Source organism: Lipotes vexillifer, unplaced genomic scaffold (assembly GCF_000442215.2).
Source record: "Lipotes vexillifer unplaced genomic scaffold, Lipotes_vexillifer_v1.1 scaffold826, whole genome shotgun sequence".
In the NCBI taxonomy this organism is placed as follows: Eukaryota; Metazoa; Chordata; class Mammalia; order Artiodactyla; family Lipotidae; genus Lipotes; species Lipotes vexillifer.
Window position 1 is genome coordinate 412,003 of NW_006789439.1, and position 11,352 is coordinate 423,354.

Here is an 11,352-nt window from a genome sequence, read left to right on the forward strand (position 1 = left end):
TTTGGGGATAGATGAAAACATTGAGGGAATGTAGACATTTGGGAGAGAAAGGTTCCATTTCAAGGTAAATGCATTCACCCTTGACTGAGGAAGGCTCTTGGACTTCTAGGAATAGAAAAAAAAAAAGTCAGCATAACTGGAACAGAGTATGAGAGGATAGTATGTGGCGGTATGTGGTGAGGTCTTGTAAGTGTTCATAAGGTCTTTAGTTTTTACTGAGTGAAAGAGGAAACAAGTGAACTGTTTTGAGCAGACAAACATCAAGATCTGAGTTAAATTTTAAAAGGACTGCTCTACTGATAATTGACTAAGGGGGATTGGGTCAGAAGCAGGGAGGCTATTCAGGGGCTAATTGTTAAAGCGGCTGGATTATAGGAAGGAAAGGATCAGAGTCCAGGCATGGCTCAGTCAGAAGGCCAAAGCTAGGTGGGATGAACTATGTTTATCAAAGTATTGGGAGGAAGCAATGTGTTGGTGCGATAACTTGTCGTATGCCTGCAGTTGAGCTTAGTAGAACTCAAGCGGATCTGGGGCTTAATTAAAACTAGAAGAACAAATGTTTGGATGTTTATTATTAGCTTACAAGAAACTAAAATGTTTACATGGTCTTAAAACTACTGAGCTGTGAGCTCTATGAGAACGGTGCCATGATCATCACTTTTTTCTTCCCCTGCCTAGCACAATGGATTCCACATAAGAAGTGTTCAAAAATAATTGTGGAATGAATGTTTTCTGGAGAGAATAAGCATCCAGGGCTTCTAGCATTAAAAAGGCTCATAGTTTCCAAGTTAGATAAATGTAATTACTTGATTTGGTATACATCAAAGAGGCCCAAGACATGGTAGTGCTAACACTTACGAAACTGGTAAGTCAATATCTTCTACTTCAAGGTTTTGAAAGAATGTTCTCAGACAAATTTTCAGCCTATAGGAAGAATTTAATATCAAACCCAATTTCTTGGTATTCCTTCTATTCCTCCTATGCTTTCCAGCCCCAGTACACACAAACTGCAATCACGCTGGTTTCTTTGAAGTTAATGAAGATTGATATTTAGAGTTTTTCTCAAATATGTATATTGTTTATTGGGCTTTGGCTCTTTGATGGAATTTGGAAATAACATAATTTGTCTGTTGGTAAAAGGCCTCTCTGTCAGGCATGTCAGCATGTATATATCCAAAGCTGTGGTCTAATTCTCAAATGATTTTTGAAGGGGGAGGGAAATACAGAACAATATAAAGTTTTCCCATCATTTAGTGGCAAATATGAATTATTACATAGGCCAGTTAGACTTAACAAGGAATTGTTACATGGTTAGTAACAAAGAACCATATAATTAGATCCAGAAATGTTTTAATCTACTAAGTTAGGAGACACTACTAATAGATTCTGCAGTGACAAGCACTTCCCATTTCTCTAATGCAGTGGTTTTCTTACTTCAGTGTGCATCAAAATCACCTGGAGGGCTTGTTCAACACAACTTGCTGGGCCCTAGTCCCAATTTCTGATTTAGTAGCTGTGGGATGGGCCTGAGAATTTGCATTTTTAACAAGTTCACTGGTGATGCTGAGGCTGCTGATCCACTGCTCTAGTGTATCATCAGTGTAGTTTCCAGCTGTCTAATTAGAGCCATAAGCAGTGTGCTGTTTGGGGGCACTTTCCATCTTAGTTAAGAAAGCATTAATGCTACAGGATGTAAGGTTTGATGAAATGAAGATATGGAGGCATCATCAGCATATTGATGTAATTCTGATTCCAAATGTCTTTCAGTCTCCCTTGTGGTCTCACACACATGCTAAATAGGATGCTACTGACAAACTAGCACTGCTCAGCCATGGGTCCTTAGGGAAACCAGCCAATCATTCAGCACTGTCCTCTAAGAAGATGAGGGAAAATCTGTTAATAATTCCCTCCAGAACTTTCTGCAAGCTTAAATAGGTGAGATTAAATTTCACAGGATAACAGAATCCCCAAAAATGCTGGTATTAAAAGTTGTTGACAGATCAGATAGAACTGCAAGAATGCTTTAGGCAGTTAGGAATCCCTAGAAGGAGGCATGAAGGTCAGGACTCAACAGACCCTCTTGAGTTGATAAATTTAAAGGATAAGGTTAGGGAAGGACTTTGTAGTTCTTATTAATTATTACTGAGAAGAATATGGTACAAAATTATTTTAATAGCATAGTCCCACACACAGAGAACATACCAAGAATCTATTGTTCACATAGTCAATTTCCCAATGGCAGCAAAACATGACAGGTCTTTAATTCTGCTGTATTTTAAATGGGCTCTCTATTTTACTCCCTAGCACCCCTTGGCTTCCCCCCGTTTATTTGCCAAAATGGTAACTGATTTAACTTTGATAATGCCTGTTTCTATGTATTTTAGCTATTCAGAGGGTCAACTATTTTGATAATGCTACTTTATTATTTTTAATAATAAAATAACAGAACCAGATTGCCTGGTCTGTTAGTCAAAAATTTCTTCAACTGTTACTACAACTCTGACATAACACATCTTAGTGTGAAAAAATGTACCTTTTAATTGAATCCTTCTGGTACCACACAGCATGCCCCATAATAGATCATTCATGTGGCATGATCCGTAGGTCTCCCCTCAGATATTTTTAATATCAAATGATCATGTTAAAGCTACATCCGTAGATACTTTCATCATCTAAATACGGCTAGCTAAACATGCATTTTCCTACCAGTAGCTAATGTTTTCTAGTTTTTTAGTTATGAGAGATATGACCATGGGACTATTTTTAGAAAATAGACTTTATAATCTGGCAAATTTAATTTTACTTAGTAAGCAGCTCTTCAATATTTGTCACCTGCACATCATTTCAGTTGACGTTCTCCACGGAAGGTGATCAAAGACCTGTTAGCATGGTTGGAGATATGAAGGTACCTGCAAAAAAACACACACACACAATTGTCCCCAGGAACACAAAGTTAATTAATGGTAGTTAATGACTCCCTTGGTACTAAGATATTAAGTATGCCTTTAATAATTTATGATGATGTGGGAATGACATTCCAAGGATCTGTATGTGTTTACATTTTGAAAAGCCTGAAATTTTAGTGTAGTATGAGAGGTAGAATGGAACAGTCAAAAAGGAATTAACTAAGAGTTGAAGTACTTGGTTCTAGGTTATATATTCTAGTCTGATGTGCCCATCTGTAAAATAAGTGTTATAACTATGCTTCTCAGAGTTTCTTCTATTTCCCCAAGTTCTGTATTTTGAACATTTAGAGAAAGATCTATGAATGATATGGAATCTGGACAGGAAGGCTTTATCTCTCCATGGAATGAGAGCAACTCTGTACTGAAAATTTTAGCAATATCTATAAATATTACACTTGAAACGAGTTGCAATTAATGTTTCCTCAGTCAGTTGGTGAGTTAAAATCTGCTGCACTCAAGACATGGGTATCAAAGAAGCTGACAGGTGTGGTTGTCAGAATTCTGCACTACATGTGATAATTCAGACGGTGAGTGGAAAAAAAAGGACTGTAAATAGGCCAGGAGCCAAGAAATCCTGTGCCCATTCAAGATTATATATTCTAAATGCTAAATTATTTTCAAAAATCCCAAGGGGGTGGTTGCATTGTGTTGACTTAGGAATATCTGTAGAGCTAAAAACGATGTACCTTTTTTTACCAACTTTCCAATGTACATATATATACTATATATATGAAAAAAATATATATACACACAGATTCATTAACAGTGAACATTTTAAACTGGTATCAAGTCACTATCAAACCTTATTAAATAATGATATTTTGTTATTACTCTATTAAACTTTATGTTGCTATTACTCTGTTAACTTTTATGTGAAATTTAGAAGCGCCTCTCCCATTAATAATATTCATCTCAGCTTTCCAATATCTTCTTTTCTTTTATATAAATTGAAAATATTAAAAGTTAATTTGTATAATTTTTTAAACACATGTTCGACATGCACACAATTTAAAAGATAAAAATAAATGAAAACCACGCATGGATTAATGCAAAAACCAAAAAAAATTCTCATTCTTTTTAAACAGATTTTTTTTCTCTTAAGAGGTGAGCTCATCCTTCAAGTTCTGCTCTAAATGTCATTTTCTCTTTGAAGGCTTCCTTAATCCCATTCTAATTAGCCTCTCCCTCCTGTGAGACCTTATAGCTCTTTATGCTTCCTGTATTAGAGCACTTACCGCATAGGGTAGTTACTACTTTATACTCATCCCACAAATTAAAGTGCAGTCTCCTTCAAATGGATTGGCTCATTCAACTTGGGTCTGACTGAAAGTATAGAAAAGTGCTTGATCCAAGACAACAGATCAATGAAGCACGTTGAATAAAATATTTTAGGGACATTGAAAACCTTATAGGAAGACTTTAAATGAATATGAAATATTCAAAGTATATAATTCATATTTATGTATATACATATACCTCAAAATTACTTCTGATAGCTTTTAAATAAGTAGTTATTTTTATTTAATTATTTATATTTTAATTAAAATTTTTTTAATGTATTATAGTACAATATCAACCTAGTATTAAAAGTAGATTGAAAAATGTTAATTGTTCCTGGTCTTCAGTCTCTTAAAAAATAGCTGAGAATTTTTTTAAAAAAAGGAAAAAAAGAAATTCAACCAATCAATGTATGAAACCAAAGGAAAAATGAATAAAAAGTTGTAGAATCAGAGAGGATTAGCGAGTTGCATAAAACAGAGGATCCTGATTTGTACAGAATTTATATGAAGAGGCATTTCAGGATGGAAGAAGGTACTACAAAGGCACCAAAGCTACGCAGAAGGTAATTTTGTGAGATACTCCAACAATAGCCAGGAATGCTTGACTGTAGCAAACTCTAAGATGAGGAACAATAAGAGCTAGTCAGATTTAAGAAAATGTTGTCAATCATAAATGAGTAATGTTTAAAAATACCCTCTTCTTGTTAGAAAAGATATATTTTATGATACCTGTGCAAAGGCATTTTAAGCCTATAAATTATGTATGCATTTCATTTCTGGTTTTTGCAGCTCAATCATGACACAAAATAGTTAAGGGGCAACTATATCAAATGTGTAGTACAACTCTCATGTGAAGAAATGTTTCCTTCTGTTCAAGATTCTTCAATTTTAAAAGCTTAAAATTAAAAGAAGCCAAATGCTTGTAACACCATAGGAGGTACTAAAAGAAGGAAACTCAACTTGTGGTTTCAGCAAACTTTTTCACCCAAGAAAAGAATAATTGAAGAATTAGCTTGTAGATTCCAGAGAGTGGTAAGCATATCAAAATTGCTCTGCATTCCACCACAGACTGTGAGTCTGTATAAACCAAAAAGTACAAAATACATTAGGAAGTATTTAGTAAATTAAAGATGAGATCAAGAGTGGATCTTCAGAGTTTACTGACTCTTTATCTTCCTTCGTCTCCTTGGTAACCAAAATAACCAGAAGATTGGATTGTGAAATCAAACTCACATGAATTAGAGATATAACTTGCATCGAGCTTTATAAATAATTTCAAGGATATAAGTAAACATGAAGTGTGGGGTAAACAAGAAGAGGTGCAAGACCGCTAGTACAGTTCTCCAGTTTCCATCCTGCTGCATCAGGGTGTGCCTTTATCCAGAATAAGGTAGGATCTCTAAGTAACATTTGTAGCTCCATCACTTACACAAAAAGAAGCTGTTTTAACTATAAAACATCTCCAGTTTATACTCAGATAGTTACATAGTTTATTTGACTCTTTAGAGAGAGCCTTGCTGTATAAATCCATATTTCCCAGGTTTTGTTTACCATAGCAATCCTAGACTAGCAGGTATATCTTGCCAAAAGCTTTACGCAGATAAGGGCTCTCCCACTTGCAAATGCTGGTTGATAGTTTGTTTTCCATTGGCATGTTTACAAGGGGATTTAACCAGGTCACTTTTCTTTCTTTCTTGAGATTAACTTTCTTACCATCCTACATCTTCCCTTACCAAAGGAAGATAATCTATTCCATACCAGAATTCCTACTCATCCTTCAAGATTAGTTTATGCTGTATCTTTTCCAGGCTGACCTTTCTTGACCTGCACAACTGCTGAGTAAAATGCCCTTTTATCTGTCATTAGAACAGAAGGTGTTTATCTGTTATCACACAGTATAATTGCAGATTTGTCTGCCTCTATGAGAGTTTTGAAAGTAGGGATTATTTTATTAACTGCAGCACCTAGCACCATTTTTGTACATAATAAGTACTTAATAAATATATGGTAAATTTATAAATTAATTGGACTCATTATGTAGTATGAATAAATTTAACAGCGATGAAGTAAAAGATAATATTGTCCAGGATTATCACTGGCCAAAAGCAGACTACCAGACAATTTTGATTTGAAATACCATCTCTGAGGTCCTCATGTTCATACAGAATTGATAAATTGTTAAATGTCTAGCTATTAGAGGATAATCTTTACAAAGAATATAGTTTCTTCATATCGTTTCTCAAACTTTGGCAACTAGAGTTTAATGTATGCTAGTTTTGAATTCTGCTAATTATGGTTTATAACCTATGCTTACTTTGCCTATATGCAATCTAAAAATGAGTTGACATCATGCTTTTAATTATAGTAAATTAAGTTGTTTCATAATTTCCACGGTATGATGCCTGTAATATTAATCAGACCAAATCATCATATTACATAAAGTTAATCATTAAAATGATGATCATTATTGCATGTTATCGCACTCTATTTTTATTTCACTTTGCATCAACCACATGTTTTCCCTGAATATGGAGGTAAAAATCAAAGCTAAGAAGTGTTTTTTTTTTTCACTTTCCTCATACAGTATGAAAAGAAAGTAACAATTTGATTTATTGAACCTCAAAAATGGAACCTTATAGATGCTTTTGTCTTTTATTCCCTTGAGTAATTATTGGTGGAGAAAAAGACAAGAGATATTTGTATGTTTGCTTGATGTACCAGTTGTTCCTCATGAGAACAGGCTTCATCAAACAAGTAAATAAATATGTGTGCCATGAACAGAAGTGTCCATATACCAAACTCTGAGCTGCTGATTATTAATGATAATTAACAAACATTAGGTATTAAAAGGCACTAACACTGACATCTGTGAACTAATTAGCCCAGAAGGCTGATTAATTTGAACAATAAAATATTAAGACGCACTGCATGAGGTTAGACCACTGGTCACTTTGGTCCGTCATTTTCATATGCCAGTGTAAATGACAACTGAGGAGAAGTACCATTTGCTTTCTGATTTCAGACTCACCACGTAGGATGTTCTGGTCAGGTAGCATGTCTTTTGCGTGCTCTGTGTTCCTTGCTTTGGGATGGATGTTTAGTAGCTGTTGACTCCACATACTACTAATTGGTTTTCCTTTTGTTAGCTTGAATGTCCTCTGGGTTTTCATGTTAGTCATTCATTTTGGTAAACAAAATGTTATTCAGTGTCTACTGTGTGCCAGTTATTTTGATAGATACTGATACGGCTGAAATTCACTTGATAACCTTCCATGTGGCATATCAGCTGGAGTATATCCTGATTTGCCAGGCATCTGTCTGAATGTTCATTTGTTTGTGCTCATCATTTGTTAAATATTTGAATGTCAGTCCTGGACACTGGGGATAGAAAGTTAGTAAGATATTCTTTCTGTACTTAAAGAGTTTTGTTTGAAGTTTACTGTCTAACAAATAAATGTATTTAAATTCTATTTTAATTTTCTACCTTTATATCTTGAGATAATATGTTTTATGTTTCTGCTATTTGCTTTATGACGTAGTACTTCTTTGTTCTAAACTTATCCTTCCTCTGGATTCAAGGAGTCTCCATTAACTCATTTACAATATTGGGTTCATAAGTCCATCACTTGTTTCCTGTATTTCATGATTATCTAGTACCTCTAAACTTACTTAGACTAGGAAGCTTGGATTTCCTCTTCCCACTGAAGGCAGCCTTTATCCAGCCAACTCCTTACCTTTAATTTGCCTTTAGCTAGATCCTTTCCTGTTCTAATTCGCCTTGTTTTGAGAGTCAACAACTGGAACCATACAAAGTCTCATTATTTCAAATATACCACAATTTCTGCCTTTGAATGAAACTGAATACCACAGGATTTTGTTCTAGCCATATCAGGATTTTAGCTAAGCTTTGCCATCTCTTAATATACCTTTGGTTTCTCTGATCCTCAGTTTCTCTTCTGTAGGAAGGAAATAATACTTATTCCCGTAAAGTGTTGGTTGTGAGGCCAGCAAGCAGCAGAGTGCCTGAGGTTGGTTGATAAATCTGTAAATCATGATGATATCCAGGGTGTTATTGGCTTTTTGAGCCACAACAGGGAGAAAAACTTGGCTTGAAGAAATACTTTAAAAATAACTAATATATAGGTATCATATCTCCTGTGTGAAAATTAAAATGAGTTATGTATAAAGCACTTAAAGGGTAGCCGCTATATAAGTATTTATTATTATTATTTTTGTCTTGTCAGATTTCTTAAACAGTGAAAATAAGTTCCTCTGTTGTCCACAAATAATGCAAAGGATATTTCACTTAACATATGGCTTCACTTACTTTCAATTCTCATTTTCCTAATATTCCCCTATTGACTAAAATATATCTTATTATCTCAGTTCTTTTTTCAGTATAATATCAATACTTTGCAAATAATTACATATGTTCATCATGTCTATCTTTCCTTTAAAGGTTTTTTCCCCTCTTTTATGTAAAATGAAAAATCTAGGTACCTAATAGCAAAATAGCAGGAAGGAGTGTGATTTGTGTCTGCTGCCCAATAGTCTAATCTTAAATGTTTGAGAAAGTAAATAACATTGCAAGTTTCAAAAGCAGAAGTTTAGGGCTTCCCTGGTGGCGCAGTGGTTGACAGTCCGCCTGCCGATGCAGGGGACACGGCGTTCGTGCCCTGGTCCGGGAGGATCCCACATGCCACGGAGCGGCTGGGCCCGTGAGCCATGGCTGCTGAGCCTGCGCGTCCGGAGCTTGTGCTCCACAATGGGAGAGGCCACAACTGTGAGAGGTCCGCGTACCGCAAAAAAAAAAAAAAAAAAAAAAAAAAAAAAAAAAAAAAAAAAAAAAAGAAAAACAAAAAAGCAGAATTTTAGAATAGTCTCTTTGGGGGCCAATGTATATACCTGCTGACTTCCGTGCACTGTCAGATAGCTGGCATGAATACTAAATATTTGGTATCAACCCTGGCATATATGGAAAATTATGATATGAGCTAAGGATACATTAACATATGGTTTCTTCATGTTCATAACTCTACGTAGGTTTTAGACTATAGGTTTTAGTCAAAAGCCATGGTAAGAGTACCACTAAAGCATGTTCAAGCATAAATCATTGGTAACCTTATTTTAAATTCTTAAATTTTGATTTGTTTGCAGTGTTCAATTTTTGTTTCTAAATTAAATGCCAAATTTGGCAAAAAGTATGTGAGATTATCTACATATAGTAATATATACTGTCTAAGTATTCATAGTTAAGAAGAGTAGAATGGGACAAAACAGACCCTAAATCAGTCTGAGACATGCTCTCAGTATGTGTACAGCCAAGTTCAGGGTTTTATTTCTGCCCTCCACAGAGAGGAGTACTATTATAAATACACATCATGTATTGATTTATTCAAACCATAAACATTTGGCATTGTTATGCAGTCAAGTTTGGCATTATCATTAAAATTTAGCATGACTTGACATTTTTGAAACACAATAACTGGTTTATATTGAGCTATAAGGCACTGCATTACGCAAATGGGACAAAAGTGATACAGAAAACATATCATGGTATGTTTTATTTATTTTTTAATTTGAGGTATTTAAAGAATATTTTGCTTTCCAGACATCACACATTGTTATTTTGTAGAAATTTAAAGAGTAGTCCAAGTTTCTTGGGCCTTTCCTTTTTTTACCTTTGTTGTTGGGCTACCTGTCTATTGGAGTCATAATCCTATTGCTAAGTGATACTAAATAGATTGAAGAATGATTTGGGGAAAAAGTGAATTCAGAAAATGACAACTACAAATAAATTGCATTTATTTTCACCTTCTACATGTTAAGTTCTGCTTTAGGTGTTTTACATTTCTGAATTGCCTTGAACAACACCACATACCAATTAGTTAGGTATTGTTATCCCCTTTTTATACATAAGGAACTTGAAGGTCAAAGAGATTCAGCAACTATCCCAAATAAGCAGTGGAAGTGGGTTTCAAAACTGATTCAGTTCCACTTACTTCTCTTTTCCTTCTAAACCATGAGCAGTTTGAGATCCACTGTTCTGTATACTTACCACCCACACTACCCACTTATGTAGTACTTTTGCTATTGCTAACCTCTTAATTTTATAATGCAAAGTAAAATATTGTGTGATAATAGCTTAGTTTTTAAGCCGTTAAAACCAGTGTTCAAAAAATACCCTAAATAAGATGTAGACTGAAATAGCTTCATGCCAATATTTGGTAATATATTGCATTTCTCAAATTAAAAAACAAAAATTATCAGCCCTTGAAGGAGTCATTTTAGATTTTTTTTTTTTTTTTTTTTTTTTTTTTTTTGTTTTCTTGCGTTATGCGGGCCTCTCACTGTCGTGGCCTCTCCCATTTGCGGAGCACAGGCTCCGGACGCGCAGGCTCAGTGGCCATGGCTCACGGGCCCAGCCGCTCCGCGGCATGTGGGATCTTCCCGAAACGGGGCACGAACCCGCGTCTCCTGCATCGGCAGGCGGACTCTCAAGCACTGCGCCACCAGGGAAGCCCCATTTTAGATTTTTTTTCTAATTACCCCCACACTGTTATTTTAATATACTAGATATTCTGTATGTCTGTTTATAAGCTATGGCTCTATGCTTTATGTTATCTAAGAATTTTTCTTCCCCAAGAATCAATTTTGCTCCCTTATGGGCAATATTAGTCTCATGGAGAATACATGGTATAGATCTATTGAGTTCAGAGACAGCTATAATCTACAACGACAGTAGTTCACAAAATGTCACTTCTGGACCAGCAGCAAAGCATCACCTAGGAATTTGTTAGAAATGCGCATCCTCAGGACTCATCCAGTCCTATAGAACTAGGAACCTTGGGGGTGGGCCTATGCAGTGTTTTAACAAGCCCTCTAAGGTGATTCTGATGCACTGTAAAGTTTGGAGCTGCTAGTTATGAATAGAGCGCTGAGAGATGGGTCCATGGCTTCAGAACAACGTTGAGCAAGTTACTCTATGTCTCAGTTTTTTCATCTTGATGTAGCCCAGATAATTCCTGGTTTGAAGCCTTACACACACAACTTTCTCAGCCTCACTTGTCAACTGAGAATCTAACTGTCTTCCATGGGGTAGGGAA

General features: G+C 35.4%; 1 protein-coding gene across 1 annotated transcript in view; it reads left to right on the forward strand.

Annotated features, from left to right (window-relative positions):
* The window catches only part of DPYD (dihydropyrimidine dehydrogenase), an 821,342-nt gene that overhangs the window by 359,600 nt on the left and 450,390 nt on the right, over positions 1-11,352 (forward strand). The window lies entirely within an intron of this gene.